This window comes from Lolium rigidum, chromosome 4 (genome assembly GCF_022539505.1).
Source record: "Lolium rigidum isolate FL_2022 chromosome 4, APGP_CSIRO_Lrig_0.1, whole genome shotgun sequence".
In the NCBI taxonomy this organism is placed as follows: domain Eukaryota; kingdom Viridiplantae; phylum Streptophyta; class Magnoliopsida; order Poales; family Poaceae; genus Lolium; species Lolium rigidum.
This window is the reverse complement of record NC_061511.1, coordinates 131,213,317-131,223,977: the sequence shown is the minus strand read 5'-3', so window position 1 is coordinate 131,223,977 and position 10,661 is coordinate 131,213,317. Positions and strand designations below refer to the sequence as shown.

General features: G+C 44.3%; 1 long non-coding RNA gene across 1 annotated transcript; it reads left to right on the top strand.

Moving 5' to 3' along the window:
• Window positions 1–874: 874 nt before the first annotated feature.
• On the top strand, window positions 875–7,409 carry LOC124708414. The gene is made up of 3 exons (XR_007005136.1): window positions 875–1,091; window positions 5,149–5,231; window positions 6,839–7,409. It is a non-coding gene; the product is annotated as an uncharacterized LOC124708414 (long non-coding RNA).
• Window positions 7,410–10,661: the final 3,252 nt, after the last annotated feature.

Genomic DNA, 10,661 nt, shown 5'->3' with positions numbered 1-10,661 from the left:
CTTTCTTCGCTTAAACAGAATTATGTTTGCTCTGAGGTGTCTGCTTCATTTATATTTCAGATGAAATAATTGTTTTATAGGGCAAGGAAATGATGGTTCTACCGTTCCCTAATGCTCGTTGTATGCAAATGCTTTTGGTTTATCCTTCTGTCGGCTGCTTATGTAGTTTGTACTATTATATAATGTTGTATTCTGGAAAATACTATTGTAAATTGCTGGTTCAATGCCACTCTGCACTTATTAGGTATATAGTTCGTTCTTGCCCACCATGACTTGCTTGGGAAAAGACTATTGTAAATTTCTGGTTTGATGCCATTATCTAATATCTACATATTAGCGTGCTTTCATCCATGGATGTATATACCTGCAACCTCATATTTGAAGTCGTATCTCCAAGGGGCAGCACAATGGCAGTGTGTAGCCAGCTAAAGAAGTGTTCTATTTGCAGTATAATTTCCTTCTCATATTAGCTAATTGACAAACAATAGGCGCACATCAGCGTGCAATGTTTTCAGCAATCAGACATCTATACTCTGCAGTTATTAGCTTTTCCATTGTTCAGGCTTTTCCCATCTACGGTTCTTCCTTTTAATTAGTTGGTTCACTCCCTTTCTACGCAATTGGCATGTACGTATGCTATGTAAGACTGCAAACCATAATTTAGCTTTCTCTTAATGTATCCATTAGATTTACTTCCATTCTCTGTTATATTACCAAGCCTACTTAAGCATGATCCCAGTTACTTATTTTGCGTTCAGCTTTCTTATATTTTTGTTATATTCATTTTTTCTGTAGGGGTTCACTCTGTTCATGATTTGGTGTTGTGTATCAGCAGCAGTCAAATGTTTCAATGATTTTTCCCATTTTCTTCAGATTATCTGGTGTGCTAGAAGGTTGATCTTTAGACCGGATGCCATGGTCACTCTGCTGTCTTTTTGTGTCATGCTCTTTGGAAGGTTGATCTTTTTTTGTCATGGCCTTTTGGTGATCAGTAGCAGGGCGACGAGGCCTCTAATGTGTCATGCTCAACCCCAACTTGTCTAAAAAATGACACCGGCCAGCAGCCCAACTTCTTGCGCGTTGAGCCCTAGGTGAGTGTACTGTAAACATGAACAAGCGGTGATGTTATTTAGATGAGCTCCAGTTTATTGATATTTGGGTTCTTGTTAAACTAGCTAGAATATCCGTGTTGATTTTGCCAAACAAGTGTAGTACATTAAATTGGAATAGCTAGAAGCAAGCGGTGATGTAATTTAGATGAGCTTAAGTTTATTGATTTTAGATCCTTGTTAGAATAGCTAGAATATTTTCCCTGGTTGGAAAACTTAGATGTCCTTGGTTAGAGCATCTCCACTCGTTTGCCCTCCTCACGCCGAAATCCGGGGAAATTTACGTCCGGATCGGACGTAAATTTAGCGTGGGGAGGTGTAGTTTCCCAGCCGCGATCTCAGGCGAAGACGGCGATCTAAATTTGAAAAACGGAAACTTGACAAACTACGGCATAAAACGGTCGAATTTAGACTAAATTTAATGATATTTACTATATAGAGGGCGAAGTTCATACATAGAGACCGAATTCGACTATATTTCGAATTCGGCTAGGGGAATACAACTGTAAATATTAAAACACGGCGCTCTACATGCCGAAATGGCGGTAGAACACCGTGTAGTACATGTCGCCGTCGCCGCCATCGTCGTCGGAGCCGTCGTCGTCGAACTGCGGCGGCGCCGAAGCCGCCTGGCTGCTGCCTTGGCCGGCGTCTCCCCACCGGCCACTGGTGCGAGGCAGGGACGGCGATGGCTTGTACAGGTCGTCGTCGGAGTTTTCGAGGTCGACGACGGGGACGGTGGCGCCGGATGGAGGAGTCGCAGGCCGGCGGTAGCGAGCGACGTCCTGGAGGAGCCTCGCCTGCCGCTCCGCCTCCTCCTTCTCCCACTGCTCCCTCGACCAGGCGCGGGCCTGGTCGAGCGGCATGGCGTTCTCAGCGGGGACGAGGTCCTGGAGGGACCTCGCGATGACGGCCTCGAGGATGGCGGCGTCCTCGGCGCTTTCGGCCTCCTACACCTTCACCTTCACCGGCTTGCGCTTCCGCTCGTCGGAGGTGTCATGTTCGCGCTTCGGGCGGAGCCGTCCTTGTGCCATCGAGGGCTCGCGGATGACGATGCCGCCGCCGCGCGTGCGGTTGCTCGGCGGGGAAGCCGGCTCCTTTTTCACCGGCGCCAAGGATGGCGCCGACCTGGAGAGCGACCTCGACGCCGTGTCGGAAAACGACGAGCTGGCAGCCATGCGCCGTGGCTGCCAGCTGTTTCCCCGGCGGCGACTGGCCGATGCCCTCGATGGAGGGGGCATCGTGAGCACCGGGGAGTTGCCGCCCTCGATGTGCTCGAGGACGTTATGGAGCGTATTATTCGACGCGCTCCACCAACGCCGGCGACCCACGGTGTTGTTGCGCGGAGGCGGAGGCGGCGGGCCGTCGTAGGATGCCAGCTCCCGCTCCCACCGCCGGAGGAAGAAGGAGTTCCACCTCGTGTAGTTCTCGGGGTGGTGGCGCGGGTCGGCGCGTTCTTCCTCCGTCATCGCCATCCGAGCCTCCTCGATGGCGGTGTCGAGGGCGTGGCCCTGGGGTGGCAGCCTTTACTGCACGCGGAAGACGATGCGTGCGCGGAAGACGATGCGCGTGTCGCTGACCGGTCGGGGCCACCTCTGCGGCGAAGACGAAATGAAAGCGCGGGAGAGATTTCTTGGCGTTTCACGCGCTTTCGCTTCGTCCGGAGTCCCCGAGCGCTTCCCGGTAGGCCGGGGTTGGCGTGGGCTCGCCGGATGGATGAAAGCCCAAATCCGGCGAAAAACGAGGAACCGGGGGCGCGGCTTGGCCATTTTTCGCCATCCGGATGAAAAAATGGCACGCCGGGGGCCTGTTCGGGGAGACGAGTGGAGATGCTCTTAGCTGGCTTTGGTTGTGCTCCCTAAACTTTTTTTCCTCATGCAGGTCGTTGGGCTCCGGTACGGATGCACGCTCACCCAGTGTTCAGAACCTCTGGTATTCTTGTCTCTTTTGTTGATCATCAACCCAGCGTCGGTGCGCTCTGCTCTCGCGCTGGATACCCGGAGCTCCCCAAAATGCCCCACCACTGGCCACTGGCCCTATTATTTTTTAATTACGTGTGTCCCAGGTTGTGCTTGTGATCCAATGTGCCCCTCTGCATCCCATGTGCTACCCTCGCTGGACTTGCTAACTGTCGCAGGTGAGTGCATCCTCTCGAGCTTGATTGTTGAGTCAATTAATATGAATCTGATGGAGTACTAAAAATTGTAATGAAATATTCTACTTTTTTGTACACTTTCTACCACATGCTTAATTAGATCCGAAATTTACTTCATATATTTTTAGTTAGCGATATTTGTATTGCTTTATCAGCCCACATAGATGAAGGGAAATTTCGACTTTCCTTTTAAAGATTCAGACACAGTTAAAATATCTCATGTATTATGCCTAATTGTATGCAAGGCCATGATATAACGGAGGTGTCAGAAAGTTCACGTGAGATCCAAATACTCCATAACCTCGGATTTCCTAGATATTGGGGCATTATTCATGATTACTGAATTAAGAAACCACACCTTTCTTAAATTAAATTTTATGAAAGGCCACAGAACTATGATGTCATTAGGCAGCAAAACTTAAATCTGCTACCTGATGTTCTGATGTTCTGCTTGGATATAGGATTGAGTTTTTAATTGCGGAAATCTTCCAAGTTGACACTTCTGAGTTGTAGTGTGCCTCAGACTTTCTACTTAATAATGTACCTTCACCATATACTGCTCGGTCACCACTATATACTATGGTGGCTATGGACAAGATTATGAGGCTTATGGTTGTTTTTATGCACAACCTCAAGACCCTAACATGTATGGTTATGGATCTTATGCAGGGTACCCCAATTACCAGCAACCAGAAGCAGCGCAACAGCCGCTGCAACAGAAGGTGAAGTTCCTCGATTGATCTCAGTGCATATCTAGCTCTAGAGAGTTGCAAATTCAACACTGAATTCTATTTGACCACGAGTCCAACATTTCAATAGTAGTGGTGATAACCATGAATATGCTGACTAATCTAAAGCTGTGTGTACCAGCTGAGAAAATATTTATTAGTTTGAGTGCTCTTATCTTTACATTGATTGTCCTGTACAGAAAACACAAGAAGAAATATTGATATGTGCTTTCATGTAAGGGCTAACCTTACTCAGTTATGAAACTTTAAATAAACCAACTGCCTGAAGGTAGCATTAACAAAATCGATCATTTTAATTATTAACCCTGATATTGTGATTGTTCACCATCTAATACTTCAGTACTTTGATTGTTAGTGATTTGACTATATTCCTTACATGGAAGAAACAGAGGGAAAGCTTGAAGGCATTTTATTAAGGAAAATTTGTATGCTCTAATGCACGATCAGGGTTTTTAATTAATTGTGTTTGCTTCATCTGCTCCTATGTGAGAATTCCTCTCTGTTTCTAATTTGTCTTCTTTCATCCTTTTTTTTTGGAATTTTTCACCTTTTCTTGCTCAAACAGAACCAATAGTTAACTTCTCTGTTTAACATTAATATTGTTTACATTTATATTATTTCACTTTGATAGCTATTAGCGTCGTGGGTTCCACCTGGTGGACCTCAGTATTTTATTTCAGTTTGTGTTGCTGCAGATCCCCTGCTTATTGCCTTTTAGTTTGTATGTTTCATTACAATAGGATTTTTAAAGGAAGTTGGTTTGTTTGATGGGGAAAAAAGATGTGTTCCGCCAATGGAGATGGTTCAAGATACATTCTTCATAGTTATGTTTCAAGAATTATTTTAGGTCATCTCTAAAAAAATTAAGAGAACGCAGACCATGGTAACATTCAGGTCGACCATTCAAAATAACCACCTGATTTGAGCTTTTTCAGCAATATAGTTCATATCATGTTAATTTCCCAGCAATGCATAGTCCTCGCCATGTTTGTTCTTCCAACAGCCCCAAGCACTTTCCTATTTCAAACAAAATGCCAAATTTTTTGATCTGTTGTTTTTTCCACATTTTTTTTTGCAATTGAATCATCTTAATTTTGATGGCTTTATATTGATAAATTTATTCCTCATTTGACAGATTTTAAGCATCTACATATCCATGAACATGCCCTCCTAATTTTCACTGACGATGTCAAATCTATGATCTGCTATTGCAAGAAGGTAAGATATGATATATGATTATATGTACATGTTCCGCTACTCAATTTTATTTTGGCATCTATACATGATAAGGCCTATGCCCCTTTTATAAGAATAAACTTAAAATATGTTCTCATCCATAACTAATCAGGTGCTATATTGTTCTTCAAGTCTGATTGTACATTTTCCTTGCTGTATGTACTGTGCCTGCTGCAAACTATGTATTTTCGGTGCTTATTTCTGATGGTTGGTGCCACTGATTGCATTGCATTCCTTATTTTAGTCCTCTTTATATGACTATTCTGGACGTGTGCCTGTGAATTTTGGATGCTCCTGCATCACTATCCTGATGTATTTGTTTGTTCACATAACCAAAATTGTTTTTCTTACATTTATTAGTACTACCATGTTAGTGGTGCCTTATAAAGAACCTTCTTTCCGCGATTATTAACAAAGTTCAGTAATGAACTTGGTTCTTCTTTGCAAATAACTTCTGCGTTATAATAGGATCATTGAATTTAGTGAGAATTACTGATTTCTAAATTGCTGGGAATAAGTTGGAAGAGAAGCACGATTAAATACTCTCATTTATTTATTGATGTGGGAATGATTAAGGGCTTGGTCTTGAGGATGGCTGCGAGCAATTAATTATCCTGTGTTAGCTTGAAAAGTCATATGCAAGCATAGTCATTGGTAGCCTTGAATTACTGCAAGTTTATTTCCGACAAGTGTGCATTTTGATTCCTAGAAATAATTAGCTTATTATCAAGTGTATTACAAAATTGTTATCAGTGCGAAAGACCAGGGCTGCGAGCCAAGGAGCGCATAGATCAAAGCGTTTATAATCTTGGCTAGATTTGCCACAAGATCAAAGAGTTTATAGTCCTTGCCACAAGCTCGCTTTAGTGCTCGTTATGAAAGGCACTCCTTTCGTTATGCCTTATGTGTGCAGTATTCATCATCTTGGTGAATGGTATGTTCTTTCTCTTATGATAATTAGCATATTTAGTTTCTAGAACTTGACGTGGCTTAATTTATCTTAAAATATTCCATCGGTATTAGTCTTTTGATTATGCGAACTTGCTCAATTGTTCACTAGATCTGTTTCATTTTGATATGTGCAAACAAATTAGGTTTTTTTTCTATGTTGCAAGTGGTCATGTATTCTTACACTTGAAGCACGACCGTTTATGTTCATCAGATAACATGCCAAATTAACCAACTCCTTTTGATCCATAATAAGTGTCGTGGTTTTATTCAAATTTGAACTAAAACCATGACAGTTATTATGGATTGGGGAGAGTACTATATTTTAAAAATGATTGTGGTACTTCCTTTCTAAAGTCTGTAACCAGGGGATCTAGGCGGAGCTGGAAAGGGGAGGGACACCAACGGGCTATGTTTATTTTGATGGTCATTGCCACAGAACTGTCATTTGTTTGCCCTAACGTATGTTGTATGTATCAGCTATGTAGTGCATCATTGTCATGTATTGTGTTTTCATACCAACTTTCTGATTATGACATGGGTAATTTTACTTTCATGGAATAGTACCATACACCATAATAAGCACTATGATATAGACCTCAGCTTTTATTTGTGCTGAGCTGTTTATTACCTGTTTGCAGACTCACAAGCAACGATGAGATCTTCCACGTGAGGCGAAGTTTAGTACTATGAAGCTTGTGTTAATTGAGTGTATGTTTTTTACGTAAATTCATTTATGAACTAGGATTATTTATCTCTGTCTAGCAGTAGTATCATGTCAGTATTTGGTGCCTTATAAAGAACCTGCTTTCTGTAATTACTGGCAAAGTTTCGTAATGATCTTGGTTCTTCTTTGCCAATAATTTCTGCCTTATAAACATCTTTGTTTGAGCAGGTTCTATTCTTTTATCTATGCCTAAATGGTGACAAAAATCATGTTGGGGAGGGTTAACCTATGTCATATCTTTGCCAAGAATTCCTGAACCTATTAGGATATAAAACTGATGCTCCAACCATGATTTTACTTTCTAATGTTTTCTTTGCATTTGTGTTGACACAGCCTTAGATCATAGAGTTATTTGGCTTAGGAGTCATCGAGTAATGCAGCATGTGTGCTCGCATGATTTTCATACCTAACGAGACATCTGTGCTGTTGCCTTACAGATGGAACCTAAGTATAACCGTGACTTGGATTTGCACAACTGCCATTGCATTCTTGCTTCCCACTCAAGTTGCTCCGCTGAGCAGCAGTGTAGCCTACTATTATGCTTGCTTTGGTTTTGTACAGAAAGTTCATGGGTTTGCAATTTTTTAGATGAATATTGAAATTCTTGGAGAACTATATTGTTTGTATCTCTGAATTTTAGGAGCTGTTAGTTTTGTCTTTTATCAAGCAGAAACTATGAAAAACTCCAGATTGCCTTGAATCATGTGTTTGCAAGATGGCATCTACCTTATTTATTTTTTTGCGTTTTTGTTTAACTTCATGCATCATCTCACTTCGTCCAAACCAGTACTCCACCAATCATGCCCTGTAGTTGTCACTTATAAAAGATGAAAGAGCTCAGTTCAGTAGCATATTTTTACAACTGATTCACAAAAGATGAAAAAGTGTTATCACTTTTCCATCTATACACGAGTCCCACGGGATCGTGCGCCAAGGCGCACTTTAAAATCTAGTATATATAAAAGCTAACCCCTTCTGCCGCAAGGAGATTGCTCCATCAGTTTCCACCAATCGGGATTAGACACGGTAGGCTTTTTTACTGTTCACGTAATCGTTACCTTCATACACGGGAGTTTGTTCCATTTTTTTTCCTTCCTACAATTTCTGTTACAATCTGGATGGTTCCGTCAAAGAAGATGGTCAAAGCGGTGCACTACCCTTTGTCTTATCAGATTCTCTCCGTGTTTGCCCCCAGGCAGAGTGCCGCTGGCCAATTTTCTCCTCCCAAATCCCAATCATCCCTCTTCTGCCCATCCCACCCCCCATGACCCGCCTCGGAGACGACGCTTCTGCGGCCGGTCTCTACGGAGGTAGGAACGACCGGGCTGCAGGCTTCGCCCAGAGGAGCTGCAGGCAGCCGAAGATGTATGACGCCTCATGGTGGAGCCAGCCGCCGCCCGCCAGGGGCCCGGGGTCAGAGGTAGGGGCTTGGGTGGCAAGGTAGGGGCGGCTGAGAACGGCGTCCCGCGTCGAGGTTGGCCGCAGCATGGCCGGGGCAAGCTGCTCGCAAGGTGCAGCCGGCATGGTCGACAAGGTCCACGCTCAGCGACGGCCACCGCGGGAACATAGCCCCACATCGCTCTTCGGAGGTCCGGCGTTGTCTGGCGTCGTTGCTTGGGCAGCACCAAGCAACGAGGAACGGCGTCCGGCGTCGAGATCGTCCGGAGCTTATTCTCTCTCCCTAGAATCTGTGTGCTGCACCTCGAGGCAGCCATCGATGCGGCTAGCGGCGCGGTGGAGGAGCTCGCCGCCGTTGTCTCATTCCCGCGGTGGAGGAGCTTATTCTCTCTCCCTAGCATCTGCCACAGCGGTTTTCTAAAGTGGAGGTTGTAGATCCATCAGAGGAGCGCGACGGAGGAGCTTATTCTCTCTCCCTAGCATCTGCCACCCGCTACGCTCATTTCTGCACGATCGCTGATGTTTAGACCTCGCCCGTCACTATTTTTTCGGGCCGAGCGGCCCAAATCTCCATCTGTGACGCGAAAACGCCCTATCGTCATAGAAAAAGACAATCGCTGACGGATTTCCAAACCATCAGTATCATACCGTCATTGAAGACCCATATGTTACTAGTGCCCGCTTAAGTCGTGGCAGGCCTTGTGTGGGCCTTATACGTCCATTTTGCATCACTATTTTATATCATAATTTACTGTTATTCATTGATATATTTCATATTTAGAGATAATACTTATGTTATTTCATCTATTTTGCATGTTTTATGATTATTGAAGGATCGCGCACCGGAGTCAAGATTCTGCTGGAAAAAGCGCCGTCAGGATGCAATATTTCGGAAGATCAACAATTGACGGAAATTATACGAAAAATCCTATTTTTCCAGAAGACGAAGGGAGCCAGAAGGGGGAGCCGAGGAGGGCCGCCATGGGCCCACCTCATAGGCTGGCGCGGGCCCTGCCCTGGCCGCGCCGCCTTGTGAGGAGGGGGCCCACGACCCCCTCTGGCCTCCTCTCCTTCGCGTACTTCTTCGCCCCGAAAACCTAAGCTCCAGGGGATAGTCGCGAAGAGTCACAGCCGCCTCTGCGGGGCGGAAAACACCAGAGAGAAAAGAGCTCTCCGGCGGGCAGGAATCCGCCGGGAAATTCCCTCCCGGAGGGGGAAATCGACGCCATCGTCACCGTCATCGAGCTGGACATCATCTCCATCATCATCACCATCATCATCATCATCATCACCGCCATCTCCACCGCTGCACCTCGTCACCGCTGTAACGATTTGGGTTGGATCTTGATTGTTTGATAGGGGAAACTCTCCCGGTGTTGATTTCTACTTGTTATTGATGCTATTGAGTGAAACCATTGAACCAAGGTTTATGTTCAGATTGTTATTCATCATCATATCACCTCTGATCATGTTCCATATGATGTCTCGTGAGTAGTTCGTTTAGTTCTTGAGGACATGGGTGAAGTCTAAATGTTAGTAGTGAATTATGGTTGAGTAATATTCAATGTTATGATATTTAAGTTGTGGTGTTATTCTTCTAGTGGTGTCATGTGAACGTCGACTACATGATACTTCACCTTTATGGGCCTAGGGGAGTACATCTTGTACTCGTTTGCCAATTGCGGGGTTGCCGGAGTGACAGAAACCTAAACCCCCGTTGGTATATCGATGCAGGAGGGATAGCAGGATCTCAGAGTTTAAGGCTGTGGTTAGATTTATCTTAATTACTTTCTTGTATTTGCGGATGCTTGCAAGGGGTATAATCACAAGTATGTTTTAGTCCTAGGAAGGGCGGTGCATTAGCATAGGTTCACCCACACAACACTTATCAAAACAATGAAGATTAATCAGTCTGTATGAAGCGAAAGCACTAGACTAAATTCCCGTGTGTCCTCAAGAACGTTTGGTCATTATAAGTAAACAAACCGGCTTGTCCTTTGTGCTAAAAAGGATTGGGCCACTCGCTGCAATTATTTCTCTCGCATTTTACTTACTCGTACTTTATTCATCTGCTATATCAAAACCCCTTGAATACTTGTATGTGAGCATTTACAGTGAATCCTTCATCGAAACTGCTTGTCAACACCTTCTGCTCCTCGTTGGGTTCGACACTCTTATTTATCGAAAGTACTACGATACACCCCCTATACTTGTGGGTCATCAAGACTATTTTCTGGCGCCGTTGCCGGGAGTGAAGCGCTATTGGTAAGTGGAATTGGTAAGGGAAACTTTTACTCGTTTGTGCTGATTTTATTTCTGCTCGTTGCTATAATTCATTA